The following is a 12133-nucleotide window of genomic DNA, read 5'->3' as shown; positions in this document are numbered from 1 at the left end:
GGTGGCACTTGTGGGCTTTAATAGGTGGCACTTGTGGGCACTGGCAGATGGCACTTGGAGGCACAGATGAGGCATCTGTGCCTCCTTCCTCTTCGGGACCGATGTCCCTTTGACATGAGCCGGTGATCGGCTTTTTTTTCCTCCTCACACTGTCAGCGTGAGGAGAAAACGAAACCGATCACCTAGGTTTTGTTTATATCATGTGATCAGCTGTCATTGGCTGACAGCTGATCACATGGTAAGGGGCCGGGACCGGCCCCTTACTCGGATCTGTGATCATCCGAGTCTCCGTGACTCGGTGATCACATCGCGCACGCCGCGCGCCCTGCAGGGTGCGCGCGGTGCGCGTGCATAGGGGAGGACGTCATATGACGTCCTCCCGGAGATTGAGGTCCGCGCTGTAGCCGTCATTCGGCTATGGCCCGGACCTCTAGTGGTTAAACAGCATTTGTTAGGAATTTAAATTGTCATACTTGTTGACTTTTAAAGGCTAAGTTCAACTTTTTTTTTTCTTCTAAAATCCAGCTCCCCTATGTACCAATATACCATTAATGTACCTTGGTTGCACAAACATACACGTTTTCTTTGATTTTGAAAACAAGGCCTCACCTCATCCATCGCTATATTTTGCAGACCACTTCAGAACCTTCCTGGTATACACACAGACCAGCCAGTAAGACACAGAAAATTTTTTGTTCTGGGGGGGGTTCAGCAGCAGGTACTAAGTAAAAGTCTTTTAAATAAAACAAATTGCACCAAATTCATAAAGACTGGAAAAGGAAAATCTATGTGTTGGTCATAGTAAGTGTAGCGCTGGTAGATTTGCAATCTACCACATGTTAGGTAAATTTAGTAACTTGTTTGTTAGGAAGGTTAAGTTTGCCTCTGTTCCAGCTTGGCTGACGTTGTGTGTGTTTCCGTGCTGACCGGTGGGTGTCGCTGTTATCACTGGTTAGTGTTGGAAAGGCAACGTGTTGAAGCGTATGGATGCTCTTCTGTCCCGGAGACAACTCGGTGGAGGTGGTCCTCTGAGTTGCATTCTGGTGAGGGTATTTATGGGACAGACGCCATATTTTGGGGTTTGTTTTACAGCCACCTGCTGGCCCTCCTGGCCGACAGGTATGCGTTAAGGGGCCACCTCGTGGTCCTCCGTTCCGGAGGCCCACGATACTACGGCGCAGAGGTGGGTCCAGAAGCTTGTCTGGGGCCTTCCACCGCGGCCGAGGAATGGTCCTGAGCTGTCGGTCCTGAGTGACGAAGCTGGACAACCGAGGAGATCCCAGGGGAGGACCCGTCTTGGAGGGATCACGCAGGGTTCTGGTCTATAGAGGGGCCTGGTGACTCGGTTGGAGGACGTATCCGAAAGTAACTATACAGCATAGTGTTGCCGGGTTGGCTTAAAGGTTCAGGCACTGTGACTGAGATTCATTACAGAAAATCTGATACATTCTGTGGCAGAGTATCGTACGGATTTTGTTCCCAAGCAAGTCTGTGGCAGAGACTTTGATTCGTGCTGTGTACTGGCTGCTAGGCTGGTGAGAGAGGCCTATCCAGACGAGCAAGGAGTGTGTCCCACGAGGGGAGCGCATTCCATGCAATATCTAAATTCTACCCGAACATTTGTTAAAAGAACCCTACAAGAAGATGTTTGAGTTTCTTCTGCAGTTTCATTTCCGCTTCTTTCCTGCTATTTCCTAAGTCAAGTGTTTAATAAAGCATTGAAAACGTACTCCAGTGTTGGTGCATGTGTCGTCCAGAGGTAAACTCAACGGAACCCTAGACCCGGTGGCGGTGAAACAAGGGAAGCAGAGTGAAGGTAACAGACCCGCTTAAACCAGCAGCTCCACCGAGAGTTATTGCTACATAAGCAATCAATCACATCCTTAATTTTATTTTCTCAGATCAAATTGAACACGATTTCAGTTTTGCCTTCTTCCAGTTTTTATGAAGATTGCAGTGAGGTTGGCTACTGTCCAGTCTAAGGCCTGGTACACACAGCCACACGCTGGGCTGAACGGAAAAAACCTGACAGATCACTGTACTAACACATGCAGTGTTAGTACAGCGATCTCCCAAGCTGTGCTATTGTGTTCTGACAGGGGAAGCCCCACCAGAATACAGCTGTCAGTGCTCTTAGCCATTGGAGTGGCTATTACTGGGTGGTGCACTGTAATGGCCAATCTTACTGGGCAGGTGCAAAGGACACAATCTTGTGGATTTTTTGTTATCCTGGTATACCAGACAAGAGAGATGGTACTGTGCACAGTTCATACATACATAACATACCTCTGAACATTTGAACTTGAGAATGAAGGGTATGCGTAGCGCGGCGGGAAAAAAATGGGTGTGGACAAAATTATTGTGGGAGGGGCTTAAAGACAGTGGGGGAGAGACTGCGGATGGATTACAGGAGATAATCAAAAACTGCGGACGGACAACAAGAGATAATCGGAAACTGCGGACGGATTACAGAGATAAGCAGAGACTGCGGACTGACAACAGGAGATAATCAGAGACTGCGGACTGACTACAGGAGATAATTAGAGACTGCGGACTGACTACAAGAGATAATTACAGACTGCGGACTGACTAGAGGAGATAATTAGAGACTGCAGACTGACTACAGGAGATAATTAGAGACTGCGGACTGACTAGAGGAGATAATTAGAGACTGCAGACTGACTACAGGAGATAATTAGAGACTGCGGACTGACTAGAGGAGATAATTAGTGACTGCAGACTGACAACAGGAGATATTTAGAGACTGCGGACTGACAACAGGAGATAATCAGAGACTGCTGACTGACTACAGGAGATAATTAGAGACTACGGACTGACTACGCGAGATAATTAGAGACTGCGGACTGACTACAGGAGATAATCAGAGACTGCGGATGGTTTACCCTCATCTTAGGGTCCTTACTTTCTCAGTGACCCCCTGCAGATTCTTTTTGGAGCTGTCATGCACTGACCTTAATATTCTGGTGGAGGCCAGACAGTACATTTGAAATTTGTGCACTGGGTCAGTGGACTGCCCCGCCCCCTGCCCGAGCCGAGCCATCAGCTGCCCCGCCCGAGCCCCCAGCGGCCCCACCCGAGCAGAGCGGGGGAGTCAGCGGACTGCCCCACCCCCTGCTCCAGCCGACCATAAATATCAGCAGAGCACCCCGCACCCCGCCTGAGCCAAGCTGTTAGCGGCCCCACCCCCCATTGGAGCCGAGCTGGAGTGTCACCAGACCGCCCCGCCCCCTGCCCGAGCCGACCATAAATGTCAGCGGAGCACCCCGCCTGAGCTGTCAGCGCCCCCCCCCATCCCGTGCGGGCCAAGCGGTGGTGTTAGCAGAGCGCCCCGCCTGAGCTGAGATGAGCCGAGATCTAAAGGGGCCCAGCCTAGAGAGAGTTGGGAGGAGGGGGGAGGATGACAGCGGCTGGATCAATACATGAGCTTGCCTTCTTCCCGTCCATTGACAATTAAGGACCAGACGGTGACAAGTGTAAAGCTCCCTTTTTTTGACAAACATAACTCTGCTCTGGTGGGGTTCAGACACCCCAAAAGCCCCCCCCCCCCCCCTTATCTACGTCCATGATCCCTGATGTAGTGCAAGTGCCTGCATGATTGGATACAGAGTGATTGGATTAATGGTGTGTCCTCCTATTATATCGTTTTGGTAAATCTAAAAGGAGATTGTGTAGAGATTATACAGTTAGATTGTATAGTGTATGGCCACATTTATACACCAATAATTACCTAGTTGCACTTTCAGTGTCATTAATTGTTAACGGCACACCAAATACAGAAGCAAACACACATTTTGCCACATGAAAAAACAGGTGACAAATGCAGTAAAAAATGTAGAAAAATGTCCCACTAGCTACTTTGCCATTGATATCAACGGGCTGCCCTAGGTGTGTCACTGGGAAAACGAGCCAAAAAAACCTGCCCTCCCACTACTCTAGGTGTGATTGGGGTCTGAAAGTGAAATGGGTGCGTTTACACAAGAACAATGAGGCTCCATTCACATCTGTGTGTTTCAAAACACATGGAAAACTGCACAGAAAATGTGCTGTAGCACCCTCTAGTGTGCTAGAAGTGGTAGTAATTAGGTTTTTGTAGGTACATTCCAGGCTTGGCTGGCAGCCAGGCCTGTTTGTTTTGATCTGGGTTGGGAGTGACTCAGGCAGAGCTGGGTGACTCACAGGCAGCATCACTAAGACCTCCCTCTTCTTTCCTGAGTTTGCTAGAAAGTTCTGGAAAGAGAGGAGAAGAGGAGAGGGGGAGATGCCTGGGGTATTCTGAGGAGCCCTGACGATTCCCCAACTTGGATTGGCAGGGGGCAGGCCTCCTCAAATACTCAGAGTCAGTCCAGTTGGGAAGGGGTTGTTCAGTGTGGAAGCTGGAGATGGACTGCTAGGCTGTCGTGGCCCGGATGAAGCTCCCCATTCTGGGGGGGGGGGGGTTCTTGGGCCTGGGCTCGGGTGCAGATAAGACCATCTGAGAACACGTGGGTGTCCTGGACAGGAAACACAGGAGCAAGAAGAGGACAGCAGGAGAGAGCGCTGGCAGGCAATTTTCCAATTCTGTCTGGGGTGGGTGCAGAGCCAGTGGAGTGGACTGTGGTGGCATGGGCAGTGGAGAGAGACAGCTGCAGCCAGGAGGGCTGGCAAGACCTGAAGATGTGGTACTGGGCTCAGTAGCCACGTGGACAACTAGCACTGGGACTACCTACTTTTTGCTACACCATAGGAGCCTGCGGTCCCTTCCTGTAAAGGGTGTCTGCTTTGGGCCTGGCTGAGCCAGTGTCCGGCCTTTCCATCAGTGCTAGCTGGTCCTAAAGATTGAGAGCAAGAGTTGTGCTGGAGCTGGAAGTAAAGAGGTTGTATATACCGGAAATGTATATAGTTGGTTCCATATATCTTTCTGCAATCAATTGGGCATCTCATGAGTAATGCCGCGTACACACAAGCGGACTTTTCGACCGGACTGGTCCGACGGTCTAATCGACGGACTTTCGGCCGACTTCCGACAGACTTTCCCAACAAACGGACTTGCCTACACACGTTCACACCAAAGTCCGATGGATTCATATGTGATGACGTACGACCGGACTAAAATAAGGAAGTTGATAGCCAGTAGCCTCTATCGTCGGTTTTCATCCGTCGGACTAGCATACAGATGAGCGGACTTTTCGACCGGACTTGAGTCCGTCAGAAAGATTTGAAACATGTTCCAAATCTAAAGTCCGTCACATTTTTGACTGAAAATGTCCGCTGCAGGTCCGATGAAGCCCACACACAGTTGAATTGTCCGCCGGACTCGGTCCGTCGGACAAGTCCGGTTGAAAAGTCTACTTGTGTGTACGCGGCATAACTCATACCCATTCAAGTTAAATCTCCTCAATAAAAATACAAAACAAAGTTCAAGGACTGTTTTTCTGCCTGAGGGCATGAGAACTGTGTGCTTGGCTGGGCAGGATGACGCTTTAGTGCACTTCGCCATGCAATTCAGAAATGCTGCAAATGTGCATCATGCTTGTGTTGTCATTACAGGTTAAAGGCACCCCAAGTGCGGCAAACGCACCAAAACTGCAGCAATGCACCACGCTCCATTTCAAAAATAGTTCTGGAGCTTCTCTGTGGCAATTGCCGTGCATAGGGCAGCCCATTCAAGTGAACAGGCTGCCATATGAGTGACAAGTGAAAACGCTCCAAAACACCCAAAACAAACGCATGCGGGAATGTGAGTGTAAACTACGTGGAGATGTAAATGAGGCCTGACAACTGAGTGTCTCTGTCCACTCCCTCCTATGTACTTGTATAGAGATGACCATACACTATGCAATCTGATTGTACAATCTCTGTACAATTTCCTTTACATTTACCAGAACTATGGAGCAGGAGACCCACCTGACTAATCCATTCAATTTGTATCAAATCAGAGAGGCCCTTGTACTACATAGCTGATCTAAAGGAGATTGTACAATCAGATTGTATAGGATGTGGGTGTAAGGTGGTATTGTAATGAGGGAGATGTGGTCCAGAGTGGTGAACACACACTATCATACCCTCTTCTATGATGCAACAAGGAAGTGATGGCTTCTGGGAGATGATCTAACAGGAAGTGAATGCTGATACAAGCTACAGGAAGTGATGGAATCTGAAAATCCGTTCAAAAATACAAATAAACTGACAAGATTCTAAACATCCTGTGGATAATGTAAATGAGAGAAAAGCACATTGGGGTGGCCGGGCCAGAAATGTCATTGGAAAACGCTTCTATTTATTATGAAAAGTGAAATTCTGCCTGAAAAGGTGAACTTATCCTTTAAATTCGGTGATAACTAAGCTGTATAATCTACAATTTGATTTATGTACTAATCTCTGTTAAAACTTTGTCAGAGCTAGACTGGAAATTAAAGGATAATTCCACTTTCGTGGGGAAAAAAATAGCAAATAAAGAAAAAAATATAGCATATACAATTGCAACACATGTCATATTGTAATTGAATGTTATTAAAAATTACCTTTCCTTTTCAGTCTGCAGCTGCTGTAATCTTCTGTAAATGCAATGCAATATGGCTACCTGGAGTTGTTCTGTACACAGAATGTGTACTGACCACCCCCAAGTCAGATTTCAGGCATCCCCTGCAACAAAAATGTAATTTCCTGACAGACTCCATGGCAGCATACGTGTCGGTTAACCCCGCCTCCTCTCCAATGCTTTAGGACCCCACTCCCATAAATTTGAGCTCACCACCAGAGACTGTGTTCCTTTTTTGTCCTCCTTTTTGGACCTACAACATATGCACATTCCACCAGGGGTATTGCGGCTCCGTGGGCAGCAGCCTGGCATGTGGCTCCAGACCTCATCTGTAAAGCGTCTTCATGGGCCTCCATTGATACCTGTATGTCACATTACTGCATAGAGCCTGCTTCTCTATCTTCTGTGAACTTTGGTTTAAGAATCCTGTTGGTTGATGGGTTAAATTAAAATTTTCTTTGATCAGCATACCCACCCATGTGGACTGGCTAGTTGTTTCCCACCAGTGGGCTGCCATGGAGTCTGTCAGGAAAACGGAAAATTTATTATCAAATACTTACCGTAATTTTCCTTTCCTGATGGACTCCATAGCAGACGGAGGTCCCACCGTTGGTCAAGAGTTGGCTAATTATGGAACGCCATCTCTGGTGGTGAGTTCAAATTTATGGGAGTGAGGTCCTATAGCATTGGAGAGGAGGCGGGGTTAACCCACACATAGGCTGCCATGGAGTCCATCAGGAAAGGAAAATTATGGTAAGAATTTGATAATAAATTTTCCGTTTTTTGGTGAGATATTTCCAATAGGAACACATCTAAGGGGATGCAGGCCCAGCAGATTTCCTCATTAGTGCTCTGCAGCTGCACAGCTGATTGCTAATTATGAAACCATTCCCATTAAACCCACTCAGCACAGAGGAACATAGAGGGATTTCTTCAGAATAATAAAAGGTAGGAATCTGCAACAAAGGTTGTTATAATCCTTGCAATGTACATAGATCACCTGGAGGGGAATGTTTTTTTCTCAGCAAAAGCAAAGTCACGCTATAAATATTTTTTTTTAAAACATTTAATTCAATAAGGCTACATTCACACCTAAGCTTTTGTCAGGCGTTTTTCAAATAAAAAGGGGCAGAGAGCTGCTGTTTGAGCAGAAAACGCTTGAAAAAAGCTCACGTTGTGCTTTTCAGGAGTTTCTATTGAAGTCTAAGGAGACAAAAAGGCGCAGTTCTGCCTAAAAAGAAGCTCATGTGCTTTTTTGAGCAACAGACATTTTGCTACAAGCGACAAGATGCTCAGATGTGAACAAGGGCATTTGAAAACAATAGATTTTTGCTTGTTGAGCATTTGTGAGCTTCAAGATAGAAGCTACAAAATGCTCAAGTGTGAACGGGCCCTAAATAAGGATGAGGCTTGGATTCACTGCATGTGGTGTTTGCAGCGAAACAAGGGGGTTCGGCCTGAATTTCTGGACAGTCTCACAGGGTCTTTGTCCCCACACATACTGAGCTATCCCTCATTAGTTCTTCATTATCAGCTGTAAACTGTCCATCCTAATAAAGGGTTAAAAATGCAGAAACCGACCTCCTGCATTGACCGCGGACAAGGTCAGGCTGTAGGCGGCACTAGCCCCACCAATTAAAGGGGACGTACAGGTACGCCCATTTGCCCACCGCTGCCATTGTGCCGACCTATATCACTGTGCAGCGGTCAGCAAGTGATTAATAACCAGGCCAGTTTTTGCATTACAACACTGCGTTGCTTTAAGTGACAATTACGCAGTCATGCGACACTGTACCCAAACAAAATTGACGTGCTTTTTTTCCCCACAAATGGAGCTTTCTTTTGGTGGTATTTGATCACCTCTGCATTTTTTTTCCATGCTATAAACAAAGAAAGAGTGACAAATTTGAAAAAAAAAAAATTTTTTTTTTTTACTTTCTGCTAAACTATATATCCAATATATATATATAATATATGTATATATATATATAATAATATGTATATATACACACACAGTTGCAAGAAAAAGTATGTGAACGCTTTTGGAATGATAAGGATTTCTGCACAAACTGGTCATAAAATGTGATCTGATCTTTATCTAAGTCACAACAATAGACAATCACAGTCTGCTTAAACTAATAACACATAAAGAATTAAATGTTACCATGTTTTTATTGAACACACCATGTAAACATTCACAGTGCAGGTGGAAAAAGTATGTGAACCCCTAGACAAATGAGATCTCCAAGAGCTAATTGGAGTGAGGTGTCAGCCAACTGGAGTCCAATCAATGAGATGAGATTGGAGGTGTTGGTTACAGCTGCCCTGCCCTATAAAAAACACACACCGGTTCTGGGTTTGCTTTTCACAAGAAGCATTGCCTGATGTGAATGATGCCTCGCACAAAAGAGGTCTCAGAAGACCTACGATTAAGAATTGTTGACTTGCATAAAGCTGGAAAGGGTTATAAATCCAAAAGCCTTGCTGTTCATCAGTCCACAGTAAGACAAATTGTCTATGAATGGAGAAAGTTCAGCACTACTGCTACTCTCCCTAGGAGTGGGCGTCCTGTAAAGATGACTGCAAGAGCACAGCGCAGACTGCTCAATGAGGTGAAGAAGAAACCTAGAGTGTCAGCTAAAGACTTACAAAAGTCTCTGGCATATGCTAACATCCCTGTTAGCGAATCTACAATACGTAAAACACTAAACAAGAATGGATTTCATGGGTGGATACCACAGAGGAAGCCACTGCTGTCCAAAAAAACATTGCTGCACATTTACAGTTTGCACAAGAGCATCTGGATGTTCCACAGCAGTACTGGCAAAATATTCTGTGGACAGATGAAACCAAAGTTGAGTTGTTTGGAAGAAACACACAACACTATGTGTGGAGAAAAAGAGGCATAGCACACCAACATCAAAACCTCAAAGCATAGAAGTAAATCAACAATAGAATGGCTTAAACAGAAGAAAATACGCCTTCTGGAGTGGCCCAGTCAGAGTCCTGACCTCAACCCGATTGAGATGCTGTGGCATGACCTCAAGAAAGTGATTCACACCAGACATCCCATCCCATATTGCTGAACTGAAACAGTTCTGTAAAGAGAAATGGTCAAGAATTACTCCTGACCGTTGTGCACGTCTGATCTGCAACTACAGGAAATGTTTGGTTGAAGTTATTGCTGCTAAAGGAGGTTGAACCAGTTATTAAATCCAAGGGTTCACATACTTTTGCCACCTGCACTGTGAATGTTTACATGGTGTGTTCAATAAAAACATGGTGACATTTAATTCTTTGTGTGCTATTAGTTTAAGCAGACTGTGATTGTCTATTGTTGTGACTTAGATGAAGATCAAATCACATTTTATGACCAATTTGTGCAGAAATCCATATCATTCCAAAAGGGTTCACATACTTTTTATTGCAACTGTATATATATATATATATATATATATATATATATATATATATATATATATATATATATAAATGTATTCATCATTTTAGGCCAGTATGTATTTTACTACATTTTTTTGGTAAAAAAAAAATCACAGTAGGCGTATATTGATTGGTTTGCACAAAACTTATTGTGTCTACAAACTATGGGATAGATTTAGGGACTTTTATTTATTTTTTATTGTTTTAACTGGTAATGGCGGGGATCTACGATTTCTAGCGGGACTGCGACATTGCGGGTGGACAAATATGACCCCAAATGACACTTTTTGGGGACCAGTGACATTATTACATTAATCAGTGCTATAAAAATGCAGTGATCAATGTATAAATGACACTGGCAGGGAAGGGGTTAACACTAGGGGGTGATCAAGGGGTTAAATGTGTTCCCTCAGCGTGTTCTAACTGTAGGGGGGATGGGCTGCCTGGGACATGACGCAGATCACTGTTCCCGATCACTGGGAACAGCAGATCTTTGAGATGTCCCCTATCAGAATGGGGATCCGCCTTGTTTACAAAGGCAGATCCTAGTGCTGCCTCTGTGTACAGTGATTGCGGGCGGCCGGCAGACATTGAGTCCGCCGGATGTACGGGTACGTCGGTTTGCACAGGAGCGCTGACCTGCTGGAGCATAAGTGTGGCAGCTGGTTGGCAAGTGGTTAAGGGTGGTCAGCAGGATTGGAATGGCCAGTAATGGGGTCTATGTTATGTGCCAGCCCCCTAGCTTTGAAAGGGTGGGTTCCCAGCTCCCAATTGTCAGTGTGTTTTGGAGAGTGCGAAATCTGGTGCAGCTCTGCATAGAAACCAATCAGCCAGGTTCCAGGTTTTATTGCCAAAGCTTATTGAACAAGCTGAAGCTAGAAGCTGATTGGCTACCATGCAGAGCTGCTCCAATCTTGGTAAATCTCCCCCCCAGTCAGTGTTCCTGCTGAGGCATTGGGGTAGGTTTACTAAAACTGTGCAAAATCTGGTACAACTGTGCATGGAAGCCAATCAGCTGCTAACTTCAGGTTGTTCAAATATGCTTTGACAAAAAAAAAAAAAACCTGGAAGCTGATTGGTTTCTATGCAGAGCTGCACCAGATTTTGCACTCTCCAGGTTTAGTAAATCAGCTCCAGTGAGGTTTCCCTGCCGGGAGAACACAGTGATCACTGCTAGTGCTTATAATATGTAAAGTAAGAGAAAAAACCGCACTAAAGAAAAAATTATATCCTAAATTTATAGCTGCACGAATAAAACACCAATATCTGTGTGAAATAAATCAAAATAAAACAAAAAACGTGCGCTCATAATCAATAGAGAGAATAAAAAACTCACATTTAAGCAATTTCAGTCTGTGCAAATAACTCAATGTAATATGTGTACAGATCATAATAAAACAACACAAATCCTAATAGAACAACTCAAGTCCATAATTTAATTGAAACAATCAAAAATCAAAGTGTTGTAAATGAATGATATATAGTGAGAAATTGTGCTGATGTACTTAAAACATTACACTCCTTTAAGCTTCCCACATTAAATGAGTGGATAAATAAAACAGTCATCAGATATAAAAAAAAACTTTTCAGCCATAAAAAGGAAAAAAGGTAGTCCATAGACTGAATGATAGAAGAAACAGTCACAGAAAATACGCTCCGTTAAAAACGGTTAAAAAAAGCCGGCATATAAAATTAGCACGGCTACGCATCGTAAGCCATCACTCAGTCCGCCCCATGACTTGCACGGGTGCTTGCTAATTTTATATGCCGGCTTTTTTGAACTGTTTTTAACAGAGCGTATTTTCTGTGACTCTGCTGTTTCTTAATAATAAATTACATATATACTACACCATCGGAGCCCTTTTTTTCCATTTTTACCCACCTCCCTTTTGGGATAAGTGGGCTTATCACCCCCCTTCAGGTGGAAGATTTTGGTTTATGCCACGTCAGGGATGCACAGTTTACCAGCAAGATTTGAATACCATCCATCTACAGTCCCAGCAGAGGGCAAAATCTGCTTGCTCGTAAGACCTTGCCAGAGGGGAGGTCCATCATTAAGGGTAAGGGTCCACCTTTCAATATTGTTGGATTGTATGAGAGCTCTGATCTACAAACTACCTCACTCTCCATGTACTTGTGTGGCGTCTGACCTGA

Source organism: Aquarana catesbeiana, linkage group LG06 (assembly GCF_042186555.1).
Source record: "Aquarana catesbeiana isolate 2022-GZ linkage group LG06, ASM4218655v1, whole genome shotgun sequence".
In the NCBI taxonomy this organism is placed as follows: Eukaryota; Metazoa; Chordata; class Amphibia; order Anura; family Ranidae; genus Aquarana; species Aquarana catesbeiana.
The sequence above is the reverse complement of the archived record's forward strand: the minus strand, read 5'-3'. Positions refer to the sequence as shown.